General features: G+C 40.4%; 1 protein-coding gene across 1 annotated transcript in view; it reads right to left on the reverse strand.

The window, feature by feature from the left end:
- FMN1 (formin 1) overlaps positions 1-16,886 on the reverse strand; it is a 423,214-nt gene that overhangs the window by 303,975 nt on the left and 102,353 nt on the right.

Below are 16,886 nucleotides of genomic sequence, written 5' to 3' on the forward strand. Positions count from 1 at the left end.
TTAATTCAAAAGTTAACTTCCGTGGTCAGTTGTACATCACTCTCATTCACTGCAATTGAGACAATGTCTTAGTACAGAATGATCCTTTTCCAGAAACGTAAAGTGATCAGTAGGGGTGAAAATCAAAAACAACTCAAGGCTAAGTATTATCCTATCACTAATACACAGACACAGACACTTTGAGCTGCAGATACAAACACACTACATTTAGATACATTTATAGGAATATTACAAATGTATACCCCAAAATTCCAGAGTTCTTTATAATTTAAGAGTAATTTTGCATTTTTCATAAACATTAGCTGTAGGCCAAGACACACTTTTCCAAGCACTCTACATTTCTAATTTCAATTCTTTTTCTTTCCTATAAAAAGATAAATGAGATAGCCTTCACATTCAATGTGTTGTTTTAGAGGAGTTGCTTTTTACACGAGGGAGAATGTTATATTGGATTTAGGTTAAATTACAGCCCAAGATAAATTTTCCAAACGCTTTTTAATTTAACATTTTAAACTGAATATATTAACTTAAATATTCAAAAGAGAATGACAATCTTATACTGAGCTGATATTAAGCAAGAAATTCTATTCACTGCTCTTATGATCCTTTAAGATCTGCAGGACAGATGCTTGCTAGTCTCTATAAATTACCTGAATCAGTTTTCTTTGAATAATATTAATAACAGCTTCTACTAATTAGGTGCTTACCATGTTCTAACTTCACTTGATCCTAACAACAATATAAATTGCTATTTCCCTCATTTTGCAGATGCGGAGACTGAGGCTCAGAGATGGTCAAGGTCATCCAGCCAATAAATGACAAATTTAGAATTAAAACCTTGGTCTCATTCTAAAGTCAAGGCTCCCCAAGAGTCCTCGTCACCATTACGAAATATCACAAACATGTTTTTGGCCAAGTGGCAGACTTTCAAAGGAAAAATAAAGTTTTCGCAGAGTTATAATCAAGTGGCGAGGAAATTCCTGTAAAACTGGGCTACACTTCCACATTGCCTGGCTTCCTCAGGCTGCTCGGTTTTTATAAGAACATTTACTATTAAAGCTAAAACCCAGAGTGACATTTCCCCTTTCCCACCTGCATTCCTTGACATATATCCCTGGTATTACAATCCAGGAAAACATGAAGGAAAAAAAAACAAAACACTACTGTCCAACTCCATATTCCTTATAATTACAATTTAATTTCATTATAATCATCTTTTATCTAAAAGAGAGTCACTAACAATAGTATCTGGAGTTGGCTTTCACAGAAAACCTGGGAAGAAATACAGCAGCATTACTTTTTGTAACAAAAGGCAAAACCCAATACTACATACACTTTTGGGATCAGAGGGGCCATCCGCTGGCCTTGACGTGGACCGTTCAAACACAGCTCTGAGTGACTCCTTCTCGTGTCTCATCTTGCGCTTGAGAGCTTCCAGCTCAGAGGTGTCAGCTGTGGTCCCCTTTTTAGGGGGACGGATGAATAACGCTTTAAAGGCCTCCAGGGCAGTCTCTGGTGGCTTTGGTTTGACCTCTCCGCCCTGGGTTTGAGCTTCCCCAGGGCTGCTCTGCTTCTCCTGGTCAGCACTGCAGCCCATCTCTGCTCCCCTGGCTAGCTCAAGGTCTTCTGCCTTCTGTTCAGTTTTGGGCAAGTCAAAGTTGAGCAGCAGAGAGAGCTGCTCCAGGAGAGTGGGAGTGGCCTTCAGATCAGTTGTTTTCTCACCATTTTTCACAGGAAGCGGTCCAGCCTGTGCTAGGGACTTCTGAACTGGTTGAGTCAGTTTGAGCAAAGCCAGGTCCCCATCCTTCGGTTTAATTTCTGTGATGGTCTCCCCTCCTTCAGCTGGAGCCCCTTTCTTCAGCACACGAAGTCCACTAAAGAAAGCCGGGAGCTGGAAAGACTTCTCTCCAGGGACTTCTTTTTTGGAAGAAACACCCTCAGTGATACCAACACTGGAGCTCTGTTCTGCTGCCACAGGAAAGACTTGTGGGCCTTCTTCTCCAGCTTTGTCCATGATGGGGCTGAGCTCTGTCTGAAGACCGCCATCACCAGGTTTTGATTTGCCACTTATCTCAGGTGGAGTCCTCTGAGTACCTTCTGCACAGAACTCGGCATCGTTCATTTCCCCAGTGGCAATAGTTTCTGTAGAATCTCCTGACTTGTCTTTGGGCTCTCGAGATGGCTCAGGTGGAATAACACTGGGGGGCTTTGGGACACTGGTGTGTCTTCCCTCTTCTGGCTCCTGGCCACCATCGTCAGAGTCAGAATCACTGGTGGTGTGGATGAGGGTCCCACGAACCAAAATGACATCGTCTCCGCTCTCACTCAAAGTAGCGAGTGGAAGAAGCTCTTCACCAGGGAGAGAAGTCCCTGCTTCTACTTCTCTCTGATTTCCCTCAGACTCTGTCTCCACCCTTGCAGTCTTCTTCCCATCATCTCCAAATTCAGGTGCAACCTGAGCCTCAGCCTCGTGCAGATCCCTGCCATTGCTGGGATTGTCCTGCTGAGGTGTGGAATACAAGTTTAAATTGCGGAATGCTTTCAGCACAGCATCTTCCTCTTCAGGTTTCACAGATTCCAATTTACTGCTAAATCCAAACAGGGATTTCATAGAGAACTTGCTCAGGATCGACTGAGCCATTTCAATTCCCGCTTCAGGTTTTTCTGGTTCGGAGACATCACTGCCATTCAGAGGGATACCAACGTCCTCCATGTCTCAGCAACGTCTGTGATGGAAGTTCTGACTTCTGTTACCTTCCCCTGCTGGCTTCAGTTTATTATTCCATCTGCTCTTAACTTACAGGACAGAGAGCAACAGGACCTGGCAGCCAGATTCCTCAGCTGCTTGGAGAATACACTTGGTCTCTTTCAGATCACCGCCCCTCCTTCCGGTTTGCTTGGTGATGGTGTGCCTGGGGCAACTGTAAGAAGTCTGAGGAGTTTTACAGCCAGAAGTAGCCGAGGCTGTGCACCTTACTACACACGGACTGGGGAGGCTGCTCTTCTGGAACTTCCGTATTTATTCCCGTGGACAAAAGGCTTTTCGTCATAGGGAAAGTCAGCCTGCCCCTGGTAATCCCAGCCGAGAACTTCACCAGGAGCTCCGCCCCGGTGCCTGCCGTTCTCCTGGTTGCTTTCAACTTCCTCATTGGTGAGCAAGTTGAGGCTCCTGGAAGTGCTGAGCCGGCAAGCTGATCCTGACAACCCTTGACCATCCCCTCCTCCCACAGCAGCCCAAGAGATTCAAAAGTGAATCAGCAGAAAATTACTGAAACACTCATGGGCCCTCTTTTCCTTCTGGAATTTGATCAGGGTCCTTACAAAGCCCAAAGCAAAGAAAAATAAAGAAATGGATCATCTCAAAATGTCCAAAGCACTCAAACTTTAATTTACTCCCTTGAAGCTTTTGTATGTGTGTTTTTTTTTTTTTAATTGTTTTCTTCCCCTTCCCTGCAGGTTTCATTTGTAATGCAGATTTTAGTTGCGGAGGCTGGAGAAGGAAAACCAACATGACTGGTTTCAGATTACTGCTGTTTTAGCTCCACCCTGGCTGTCTCAGTGTTCTACAAACAGGTACTTAGGAAGCAGACCCACCACGCCCAGTGTCCACCAGCCACGGGGGTGGCAGAGTAAACAGCCTCAACCCGGCTGCAATGATTACCAGCCACACTCCCTGTGCCAACCTCAGGCTCTGCTTAGAGGCTGTGACTTCCTGGCTTCTTTAGAAATCCTGGCAGCAAAAGGGCAACTTTCTCTTCTTCAGCGTCCCAACCAACTAAATGCAACCTGGTACGACACAAGGTAACACACAACCTGCCTTGTTAGGGAAGGCAATTCAAAGGTCCCCAAGGAATCACATTCCCCCAAAGGGAAAACATCTGAAAGGTCTCTATCAGTCAGGTCTCTACCACAGACCCAATTTACATAATCAAAAGCAGAAGAGACAAAACAACCACCAAACATCACCTCAGTGTAGTTTCCACAACTCTGATTATATGCTGGGAACCTGGCAACTAAGGACATGGAAAAATTGCAGCCCTGTTTCCTAGCTGCATTGCTGCTGCTTGGGACAATTTCCTGTCATACATGAAGACCTCAGTGTTTTTCAAAGCCAAACCAGACAGCACGCATTTGGTAATCACCTGGTATTAGCAAGGCGCTGTGCTGGGTTGGGAGGAGAATCAAATTTGCTTAAGAGTGATCACCATCTCTCTTTAAGCAAAGTGTCAAGAAGATTGTGGCCAAGTGTTATGCACAAAGAGCAATTTATTCTGTGAAATAGAAGCTGCAGATACAAGCAAAATGACAGTCTTATCTGTAGCAGAGAATGGCTGTGGGTCACTCATTGATAACTTGAGCCATGTTACCTAAGTATTGTAAATTCATGGTTATAAATTCTGATTGCAATAATACATTTCTAGCAATGTGTTCCAAAGTAACCCTCAAACAAACAAACAGGGCACATTTTTATATCCCACCAACCTCTAAGGGAAAGTTAACAGTAAGAGCACTTCCTAGTCTTTGATTTAACCTTGTGTCTAAATGGATACTCTCCTGTTCACGTCAAATCCTAGCATATTTGGGGATTATTTACTAGGGCATACTTAATCAACAGGCTATCCAGATACTGCAGAAAAATTCAGTGGCATAATTTAAGTTTCAGAACAATTTTCCTGTCTAGAGGAAATGCCCATTGATGAAATCAAATTATTTCTGCTTTTTCAAAATAGAGGAACGAAGGAATCATCCAACTAGATTAAATAAGATCAGTCTTAAGTTACACAGACTATCAAATATGGGACTGAAGGGGGAAGACATGCACACAATTTTGTTCTGTTTTTAACTGAGAAGCCCCCATTTTCTGAGACATAACTAATTACTGCTTTCAAGAATAAGTTTCCAGGCACCCTCAACAGATTTGAAGAAGATGGGACAGAGATGCAAGGGATTATTGGCCCCTCTACACTTTGGCATGTAGCAGAATTATAAAGGTTCTGGCATCCTCTCAAACCCACAGACACCAACAAAAGGAAAGTAGGGAAATTTTTGGTCCCAGCCCCCTAGTTCTAGGTAGTCAAAAATTAAGCAACCATGGTTATCCTGGTTTGAAACTGTTATGTACCCCAGAAGATATCATGTTCTTTTCATCCATTCTTCTGGGTGGGACCTTTTGATTAGGTTGTTTCCATGGAGATATGACCCACCCAATTCAAGGTGGGTCTTAATCCTTTGCTGGAGACCTTTAAGAGAGCTCAGGGACTGAGAGAGCTTAGAAAGAAATTGCCCCGGGAGAAAGTAAGAGACGAAATCCAGAGCTAGCCTCAGAGAAGCTAAATGAGGACCCACAGATGCTCAGAAAGAAATACACAGAGACATTCTGGAGGGAGCTTAGAGAGAACAAAAGCCAGGAGAGAAGGATCAGCAGACATTTACCATGTGCCTTCCCAAGTGACGGAGGAAACCTGGATGCCAGCAGCCTTTCTAAGAGAAGGTATCTTCTTGATGCCTTAATTTGGACATTGTCATGGCTTTAGAACTGTAAATGTGTAAAAGCCAACGCGCTTCTGGTCAATTGCATTCCGGCAGCTTTAGCAAACCAACCCAGCTAGTAAGCGGGGAATAATAATAACAAACATTTTTATTGGCTGTTCATTATGTGTCAAGCACTGTTCTAAGGTGCTTTGCCCATTTTAATTGATCTGATCCTCATAACATTTATGAGGTCAATATTATTCTCATTTTCCTATTAGGAAACAGAGGCCCAGAAAGATTAAGTAGCTTGTCCCAGTGCACAGAGCCAGAGAGTGGTGGCATAGAATTTGAATCCAGATAGCCAGGCTCCAGAATCCACACTCTTAACCCCTCATCTAAAACCCAAAACACACCCACTTTCTGCATAATAAGACTCCACATACAACTGAGTTTGAAATGTACCTACTACCCAAAACCAAGGCAGTCAAGACTTTCATCCTTTACAACTGCAGTTGATTCTCTTTTGTTCTAACCTTAAGACACTTAACTCTTTAATATCCACACCTGTGCAAAAAGACCAACTAAAAATGATATACTTTTGACAACTAACTTAAAATACACATAATCAGGAAGCATTTGTTTGCTAAAATTAATCAGTACCCAGTTACTTAAAATCTGAACATAGTATTTGTGTTGAGAATTCACTACCAGTGAATTCTCCATGTTTCCTTCATCTCTCCATCTTCTCAGCTGCCTCTATATTGAAGCTGAAGCCAATTGCATCTCATGGCAATAAGAGCGTGCGTCCAACAAGCAGACACCTGGTGAGAGAAGCCTAAAAGAGATACTGCAACAAAAGACGTCACCTCTTGGGGGCAGTACAACCTAGTTTCTTGACTCAATATTTGAGAAATCAGCATTACAAACCATATTTTTTAATAAGTTGGCAGAAATTGGCCACTGCCTAAAAATAAAGACTTCCTAAAGCCACCCCCTTACTCATATCATTCAGCTTAGATAATTCTCTCTTACATTCTCGCATTCCCCCTGTCCTCAAAGACAAGGGAGGCAAAGGAGATGAAATTTCACTTTGTTAGGCTACTCCATTCTCATGTTTCTCTTGGTCCAGTTTATTTCAAGTTTTGGGCTTGAATTTAATGACTGATTTCTTCCAGCTTCCCAAAGTAGTTCAACTGGGTTTGTGTGAAGATTGCTCAAGACAACTAGAAAGTGTAGTTAAAATTAGTAAAAGTAAATTAGTGTATGGAAACTGTTTCTGTGGGGGAAAAAAAAAATAGAGAAATGGAATGGTAAGTAAGCTATGGCTAATATAGGTGGATAATGGGCAGAGATGGGCTTTTTTGGTTCAGGGAACGTATTTTAACTTACCAAGTGAAGTCAGCAACAAAGGGGTATATTTAGGGAAATCATGACAAGTACTCAAAAAAAAAAAAAAAAAAAAACATTTGCTTAATGAGTGAGGCATCATATATGAAAAGACAATAAAATTACGGGAGAATGCGGTTAGAACCAAGGTGTTTGGATTCTCCACGTGACCTTAGAAATATTAGACATCACCTAGCTTAATCTTGTTTTAAAGATGAGGAATTTTGGTTTAAAGAAGCTAAACTAAATAACTGGTACGAGCTCGCACTGCTCAAGTGCACCATCAAGGTGGGAAATGAGCTGTACCAGCTCCTGTTCACCCCCCATCACATCGTCCTACTGCCACGACCTGTGATCTTACCCTCTTCCTCGTCAGCATTTTCCTTATATTAATTTTCCACATCTTCAAAACGGATACACCACCTTGCTTCTACCCAGTTCACAGAAATATTATGAGGCCAAATGAAAAGGAAATGCCTTCCTTAGGCTTCTTTTTCTAATCTAGTTTTATGGCACTTTCCCTGCCTCCATGGTGTGTGATGTTTCCCCTCCAACTACTGCAACACTTACAACATCCCCTCAGGGTCAGCCTATCAGGAGCCAGCAACTGTTTTTACCAATTGGTTAAAAAGAAAAAGAAAACAGGCTGCATCTGCCTATCACAACACCAGGTCTCAGTGATTAAGGCCTTTTTCTATTGAGCAGTTTTAGCACAAAATATTTCTAAGACTGGTTCCACTGAGCCATATTAAAACTTCCATTAGAAATGGACACTTAACTGTCCCCAGCCACCAAGAGGTAGGATGAAGTTTCCACATCAGACCTGAGCCCATGCCTCTCTGTCCAGGGTTGTTCCTGGGGCAAGGACTAAGTCTCCCTCTTCTGTACATCCCACGGGATCCAGGGCAGGGTTCTGCATTTGTACAGGATTGTTATAAACTGCGAACCACCATGGGACAAAGCCTAGGTCATATTCAGGCTGAAGAAGGTCTCCTGAGTATTTTTCAGAGGCGGAAGAACAACCATCATGTTGTCCCAAATGATTAATAAGGTTGATTGTAAATGTTCAGAAGGTAGCACAATAGTGCATGTATAATTAACAGTGCTGAATTGAGTATGGTTGAAAGGGGAAGTCTAGGGTCATGTATGTCACTAGAAGAAAAGCTAGAGGATAAAACATGGGACCATATAATACAGTGAAACCTATTGTGGATGATGACCGTGCTTACATGAACTAGAACCAAAGTACTTCATTATTACAAGGTGTTAATATAGGGTGGTATATGGGAAAAAATACAATTAATACAAACTAAGGACTATAGTTAACAGTAACATTGTAATATCCTCCTATCAGTTGTAACGAAGGTACTATACAAAAGCTAAGCATCAATAATAGGGGGATATAAGGGGTACGTGATTTTTTTTTTTTTTTTTTTTTTTTTTTTCCAGAATAATGAGAATGTGCTCAAATTGATTGTGGCGGTGAATGCACAGCTCTATGATTATACCAAAAGCCACTGATTATACACTTGGGGGGATTGTATGTTGTGTGAATACAACTGTCAAAGACCTAGCCCGAAACAAACAAAAAAAAACCTTATCAGAATGAGACAAATACTTACTCACCAGCTGAAAGCCCAAGCAGAAAGGTGTCCTCTCCCAGTTCCCTGCCTCATATACACTTGGGCAGAGGGAAATTTTGGTCTGAACACCAGGATTGTTCATTATAGAAAGACCACTAAATACAATGCCTCTCAAGCCACACACATGCCGGGAGTGAATTAAGCTCCAAAGAAAACTCTTTCAAGGATCCCTTTGGTTTCTAAGGGCCGGTGCTTTCTGGTTTTTTTCCATCTGCATCACCTGAAGAGAGTAATTAGCTTCAAGTTTTCTCAGGTGGCCACTGTAGACAGTGACAAAATTCACCTGGTTTGTTAGTACTTTTTCTGGGCTCCAAGATGATTTTTAAACCAACTCTATCATTTCAGGAAAAAAAAATCTATGACTTTGGAATTTCCTTCCTTCCTTTTATTAAGAGTCTATCGAAGCATGCTTATAATGATATTGCAAGTGTTTTCCCTCAGCACTGTGATTTCCCAACCCTATGGGGAAGACTGTTCCCAGACAATGCTGGGTCTGGGAAAGAGCCCAAGTCCTCAACAACACACAGTGACCATTTACTTTTCTTTTTTTTTTTTTCTTCTTTTTTTTTTTTTTTTTTTGTCCTCAGGCCAATGCCTTAGGCTTCAAAGGTGCTACTTCATTTAAAATTTTCTTACTCTTATAAATTAAAAAAAAATCAAGCTTGAAATAGTTATTGCTGCTTTACTGGTTAGGGTCCTACTGTCAAATATTTCTAAGACTGGATTCCACCAAGAAGTATCAAAGATTCCTTGGAAATGGATTAAATGTAGATGACAAATTAAAAGGGGGGTGGGAGGAGAGGCCGTGACTTAACTTGTGAAGATGAAGGGAGTGGGAAGGAAGGGGAAGTCTTTAAGGTACAAATTTTCCTAGGATATATTTCTGAACCTTTCTGAGCTTTCCCAAAGGTAAGAGAATAATAATGATGTCCCACACTGATAATGACAACAGAAGGCACTGGGGCCATGGAGAAACAATCTCATTGTGGCTCAAGTTTCTCCTGACAAGAGTTTTAGATGAAGATCAGGAACCTAATAAAACATATATATTTATTCCTGGCTGTATTCTCCTTCTTCCCAAATAGTAAAACAGAGTATCATTTTTTGTTCTCTTATGTAAAAGTCATCTTGAGAATATCAGTTCATTCTCCAAAGATCCAGGTATCATTTTAAACTGCTTTTAAATTTAAAGGGGGCAGAAAGAAAATTAGGGAAGGCAGGATTTACCTAAAATGAGATGAAAGTTGAGGAGGAAAACATGCATGAAGGGAGAGGAGAGAGGGAGGAGAGAGAGAGAACTAGCAATTTTTAGGGTGCCACAGTCATCCTGAATAGTTATCTTTATCTTCCTCATAACTCTGTGAGGCAGTTATCATTAACCCCATTCTACAGATTAGTGCTGTGCAGTGGAACTTTCCGCAATGATGGAAATGCTCCACATCTTTGTCATACAATCAGCAGATATTAGCCACATGCGACCTCCAAGCACTTAAAATGTGCCTATTGAGCAGAGCAACTAAATTTTTAATTCTATTTATCTATTTATTTTGCTTTTCTGTCATTTTAGTGTCTTAGCTATTTAATTTTAATTAACTTAAATTTAAATATCGTATGTGGCCAGTGGCTGCTGTATTGGACACTGCTGAAGAGGCTCAAAGCAATTAGGTAAATTCCAAGATTACACAGCCAATGAGTGGCAAAGCCAGAATTTGAATCCAGAGAAATTTGATTCCAAATGTGTATTCTTTTCAATACAATAAGTCAAAGAACTATAGTGCTTTCTCATAGTTCTCTTTCATACTGAAACAGGGGGAGGAAAGCAAAATGGATCACCTGGTTGCCAGAACCAAGTGGTTACTTTAGGAGAAACCTGGAGAGAGCAGAAAGGGCATAAATATTATGGGCTGTGGTTTGATCAACAATGATTCCTTGAACTTAACACCAACATGATAAATTTAGTAATTCTAAGAGAAAAACAGGGAACAAATGTCAATACATTAAAATTGCAGAGGAAAAAGTAAGCCACTGCTGCAGCTCTGATCTCCTCTTGATCACAGTTAAAGAGGGGGCAGAGAATAAGTAGAGGACAGGGCAAAGCTATGGCTTTGAAGTGGGAAATATTGGGGTTCACTATGAGATATGACTAACTAATCACACACCAAATGTTCATTTTAGGCAAGCTCCTTAACTTTTGTTGTACCAGTGTCTATGTGTGAAAAATGGAAAAATAATAAACTTAACCCAGAGGATTGTTCTAAGAATTAAATGTGCTAATATTCCTAACACAGTGCTCGCTTGATTCACTACAGACAACTCAATTAAATGGTGGCCCCCATTATTATGGAGCATGAATGGTTGCAGGAATCAGGAGGTGGTGAAGAGGAATCACATTTCCACAGTTTTGAAATGCATTCATTATTGCCTCCCTCTGGTGCATCACTTGACTTTGAGATGTTAACAAAGCAATTATGTATAACATGATTATCATTTTCAATGCTTTAAAAAGCATCATGAAACATTCTGAGGAAATGTTATAGCAGTTCCTAGAATCAAGGTCACCTACCTTCTATAGCTAGAGAGAGAAGTTTATGATGTTCATATACACAGACAGCATTTATGTAGTAAGAACAGTCCTTAATGTAATTTAGACATAATGACATAATAAATCAGGATGGTTTAATTAAAAGTTTGCAAAAATCAAAAGGTGACAGAAAAATAACTAGGCCATAAAAATGGGAACTTCGTGTTAACATAGAAGTGTTCTCAAACAATGTCTATGCAAAAGCTACTGCATTTTGAATTCTAAATGGGTCATATGGGATTGTAATTCTAACCTCAAATTTCCATCTTTATCCTGGAGAGAGAAGAAAGAAAATGCCTTTCTAAAATATATACATGGAACATGAAGGACACACATAGAAAGAGGCCAGGGTTTAAAGTGACCACATGAAGATTGTAGCACTTCATTGGTGAATGCAGATGGAATTGCAATGTCTGAGACAGAAAAGGGAGGCTTAAAAACGGAACTCGTTCCAAGGGGCGAAAAACAACAATTTGAATTTTGGAGAATTTGAATAAAATATTTTAGCTGCAATATTTCAATTCACAAATTCCTAGAAATTTCCCACCATTTGTATAAACTCAGTGCTATACTGTGTTCTTTCTGGCTTTAAAAGTATAATATAAAGTATATACTCAATATTCCAAATGTTACATGAACAGCTACTATATTTCATGTTAGAATAAACAAAGAGGAAATAAAGACAATGGGTGTTAAGAAAAAGAAGAAAAATGGATTTTCAAAGTTTCATTAAGCACTTTTGTTTTCTAAAGAAATCTGAGATGTTGACATATTTGTCATTATCTTGCAGTATGTAAGGAAGGCAAGTGGATGTTATGGGAAGTGTAGGAAATGGCATGAGAGCTGAATTGGTGACTGGCAAAAAAGAGTGTTTCTCTTTTAAATGTGATAACCTTTTGCACTAATTTCAAAATTGGAACTAACCTGAGAGAAACAACTGGTTAAATTTCATAGGGTTTGGTAATAAAATCAGATTCCTTTTTTTCAACTGCTTTATCATGATATAAAGTGATAAGGAGTTTGGAAAAAAAAGGGAGGGGTGAGTTTCCTAATCAATTAATAATTCCTCACTTCCAACTGTTCTTTTCACCTTGTTCATATCTGGATCACTTCTCATATAGCCAACTAGGCATGTGATTTATCTCTCCGTCTCTTTCAAAGTATGCTTACACAATGCATCCAGTTGCCCACAAATAAACATACTCCTTTAGAAGATATGTGTATAACGAGGAACTTGGCTGGTTGTTGTCCCCAGTTCCTTGGGAGATATCCTCCAAATCTTTGGAATTTCCCATGACAGGAGTATCTTTAGTTATGAATGGTGGGCCCAAGCACTGGATACTTTATGCTAATGAGATGAGGGGAGGGGCCAGCCACATGGGTGGTCTAAGGGTGGGGGGAAGGCCACACAAGAAAGATCAACCATATGATGGGGTTTGGGGCTTTGAGCCAGGTCTTCTCTCCCACCTTCAGGAAGGGAAAATGGACTAGAGATTGAGTTCAACTACATGGGCACTGATTCATCAACCATGCCTACATAATGAAACCTCAATAAAAACTCTTGGGCATTGAAACTCCAGAGAACTTCTGTGATCGATAATGTACATCTAGGCACCAGGAGGGTGTCATGTTCTGAGTCCACATGAAGAGGACACAGAAGCTTCGTATTCGAGGCTTTCCCAGATCTTGCCCTATGTTTGGTTTCTTCTGATTTATATCCTTTTTTTGCTATAATAACATTATAATCATAAGTTTTCTTTACTGGGTTCTGAGTCATTCTAGTGATCCTGAGGAATTAGTGGGAAACTGAATTTATAGCCCTTAACTGTGGAGTCTGGACTAACTCCGGGTAAAGAGTCAGAATTGTATTGTAGTTGGTGACACAAATTTTTGAAGTTCATTGGTATTGAATCTTTATGCTGTGAGGTTTGCCATATTGGTATGAAGGAAGGTAGAAGGACTAAAATGTGTTCATGTTCCCATCAATGTTCCATCATTAATTTTGAAGACTCAGGGTAACTGGTGGAGGCTGAAGCATCTAGTGTCTCATGTTAGCAGTTGTGGAATCTTCACTGGATGAGTTCTGTGGGGTGACTGGTTGTGGTTCTGGCCATCTGATTATGAGTCTGGCTCTTAATCCTTCTCACTGATTATGGGAGCCCACCCATTTTCATTAAATGAATTTCTGTTGTTCCTAAATTAAAAACAAAACAAAAGGAAAAAAATAGCACAAATAGTGCAGAGATAGTGAAAATTAGGGTTGCTTAATTTAAGCCCTTGGGTCTAGACTCAGGCAGACCAAACCGAGCCCCTGGTCTTTACTGAAACTCTCTCCTTATTTGTATGGATGATAATGCCTCAAATGATGGTGCCTGGCATTTAGGAAGTGATCAAGATATGGAAGCTCTTATTACTAATTTAGACATTTTGGGTTGGGTGTGAACTTGGTAATTATATCCATCCGTTCATGTGATGCAATTACCTGGAACCTGAAACTGTGTCCTCCCCAGCTAATTAAGCCAACTCAGTAAGAGCATTCAGGGCCTCACATATGAGAAGGTGATTGTGATGATTCTTGGAAACCAGAATGACCTATAAGAGTTCAAAGACTGTGTTTTGAAAGCTGGCATGCGCTAGTCACATGTTTGAACAACCAGGAATCCCTTTTAACATGGCCCAGAACAACTCCACAAACAAGATGATCACTACACATCGAAGGTGCAGTGGATCAGTTGAAAATCCTCATTGACACTTTCAACCAAAAACCATACCTGGGTTATGCTACCAAACAAAAACTTGCTTTAGAAATTAACACTGAAGATTCTAGAATCCAGATTTGGTTTCAGAATGGAAGAGCTCAACACTCATTCCGGAGAACAGAATCTGAGCCACCCTTAGAATCAAGCCAAGCCCACAGGCAAACCCCCCTGCAAAGATTCAAGATAGAGGAGTCACAAGGTGCTGTACCTCCTATACCTCTTCCCAATTATGCACTCTCATCAAGGCATTCAAGAAGAACCCTTACCCTTGACTTGATTCCAGAGAACAATTTGCTAAAAGAAATTGGGGTTCCAGAGTCAAGAGTCCAAATTTCGTTTCAAAACTGAAGATCTAGATTCTTTGTCCAAGAAAAAAGAGAACCTGATGAGATCTTAGAACAAATACAAGACAAGGGACAAAATCTCTGAGATGAGAGAGTTCAAGCATAGAAGCAACATAAAATATCACCAACCTCACTAGCAACTGTTTTATTTCTCTGGAACCAGAATGAGGGATGTGCTGGTTTGGATGTATTACGTCCCCCAAAATGCCATGTTCTTTAACACAATCTTGTGGGGGTAGACATATTAGTTGTTGATTAGGTTGGAATCCTTTGATTGTTCCATGAAGATGTGACTCAATCAATTGGGTGAGACTTTTGATTAGATAATTTCCATGGAGGTGTTACCCCACCCATTCAGGATGGGTCTTAATTTAATCACTGGTGTTGTATAAAAGAGTTCACAAACAGAAGGACCAGAGAGTAGCTGTGAGTGACATTTTGGAGAGCAATTTAGAGAGATATTTTTAAGATGGCCTTTGAAAGCTCACACAGACATTTTAGAGAAAACCATTTTGAAACACAACCTGGGAGCAAGCAGAAGCCAGCCATATGCTTTGCCAGCTAACAGCGGTTTTCCAGATGCCAATGGCCTTCCTCCCATGAAGGTACACTCATGTTTATGCCTTGGTTTGGACACTTTCATGGCCTTAAGATTGTAACTTTGTAACCAAATAAACCCCCTTTATAAAAGCCAATCCATTTCTGGTATTTTGCATTCTGGCAGCATAAGCAAACGGGAATAAGGGGGCACAGAAACTGATATATCTGATATCATCATCTTGAGCCCCAAATCTTTCTCACTCTTTCTGGGAATGCACCCTTCCTCTGAGACTGCAAGGTGAGCATTCTAAAAATGGTAAGCAAGACTTCAGGAGTCAGAGACAGGTCTACCAGGCACTCCAGAGTGCTACTGATACAGCCTGGATCTAGAGTTCAGCAGAGCTTGAGAACAGTGAAAACAAAATGAATACATATAATTTCATAGTCATCACAGTAGTAATTGATTCAGCAAAAATCATCAGTGCATGTAAAAATCTCAAAGTGAATGTTTTATGAAGAACAAGATACATATTTTCTCAAAGAATCTACTTATTAACCACAAAAGGAAAACTGGTAAATTTGCAATGGAGAAACTTCACAGATTCCACCTTAACCAAATGCTCAAAATTCACTTTACCAACTATTCCAGTTTGCTAATGCTGCCCATTATGCAAAACATCAGAAATGATTGGCTTTTATAAAGGGGGTTTCTTTGGTCACACAGTTACAGTCTTAAGGCCATAAAGTGTCCAAGGTAAGGGAATCAACAATTGGGTACCTTCACTGGAGGATGGCCAATGGCTTCCAGAAAACTTCTGTTAGCTGAGAAGGCACATGGCTGGTGTCTGCTCTGGAGTTCTGATTTCAAAATGGCTTTCTCCTATGACATTCCTCTCTAGGCATCTGCTTGCTCCTGGGTTGCGTTGTCCAAAATGTCTCTGTAAGCTGCAGCTCCTCCAAAATGTCACTCTCAGCTGCTCTGAGGTCCTTCTGTCTGTGCCTTTATATGACTCCAGTGATCCAATTAACACCCACCCTGAATGGGTGGGATAACACCTCCATGGAAATTATCCAATCAAGTGTTTCACTCAAAGTTGATTGCGTCACATCTCCATGGAAACACTCAATCAAATGATTCCAATCTAATCAACACTAAGTACATCTGCCCTCACAACATTGCATCAAAGATCATGGCGTTCTGGGGGACATAATACATCCAAACTGGCACACCAACAATAATACAGACTGATATGAGGTGTCTCCTGATATGAAGTATCTAAGGAAGACACAATATCCCTTCTGTGGTATTATTGCCAAAAGGGCACAAGCTTCATTTATTCATAAGGAAACACTAGACAAGCAAAATTGAGTGACATTCTACAAAGTAACAGACCTGTACTCTTCAACAATAGATCGAATAATTGCAATAAGGATAGAAAGTATACTCACTCAAGAAGTCTCCTGAAGAGTTATCTTCTATATGTAGCATGTGCTACCATTTATGTGGGAAAAGGACACAAATTCAGACACCTTTTTTTTGTTTTTTTTGTTTTTTTTGTTTTGTTTTTTAATCTTCATTTTATTGAGATATATTCACATACCACGCAGTCATACAAAACAAATCGTACTTTCGATTGTTTCCAGTACCATTACATACTGGTACATTCATCACCCAAATCAATCCCTGACACCTTCATTAGCACACACACAAAAATAACAATAATAATAATTAGAGTGAAAAAGAGCAATTGAAGTAAAAAAGAACACTGGGTACCTTTGTCTGTTTGTTTCCTTCCCCTATTTTTCTACTCATCCATCCATAAACTAGACAAAGTGGAGTGTGGTCCTTATGGCTTTCCCAATCCCATTGTCACCCCTCATAAGCTACATTTTTATACAACTGTCTTCGAGATTCATGGGTTCTGGGTTGTAGTTTGATAGTTTCAGGTATCCACCACCAGCTACCCCAATTCTTTAGAACCTAAAAAGGGTTGTCTAAAGTGTGCATAAGAGTGCCCACCAGGGTGACCTCTCGGCTCCTTTTGGAATCTCTCTGCCACTGAAGCTTATTTCATTTCCTTTCACATCCCCCTTTTGGTCAAGAAGATGTTCTCCGTCCCACGATGCCAGGTCTACATTCCTCCCCGGGAGTCATATTCCA

This window comes from Choloepus didactylus, chromosome 4, assembly GCF_015220235.1.
Source record: "Choloepus didactylus isolate mChoDid1 chromosome 4, mChoDid1.pri, whole genome shotgun sequence".
In the NCBI taxonomy this organism is placed as follows: Eukaryota; Metazoa; Chordata; class Mammalia; order Pilosa; family Megalonychidae; genus Choloepus; species Choloepus didactylus.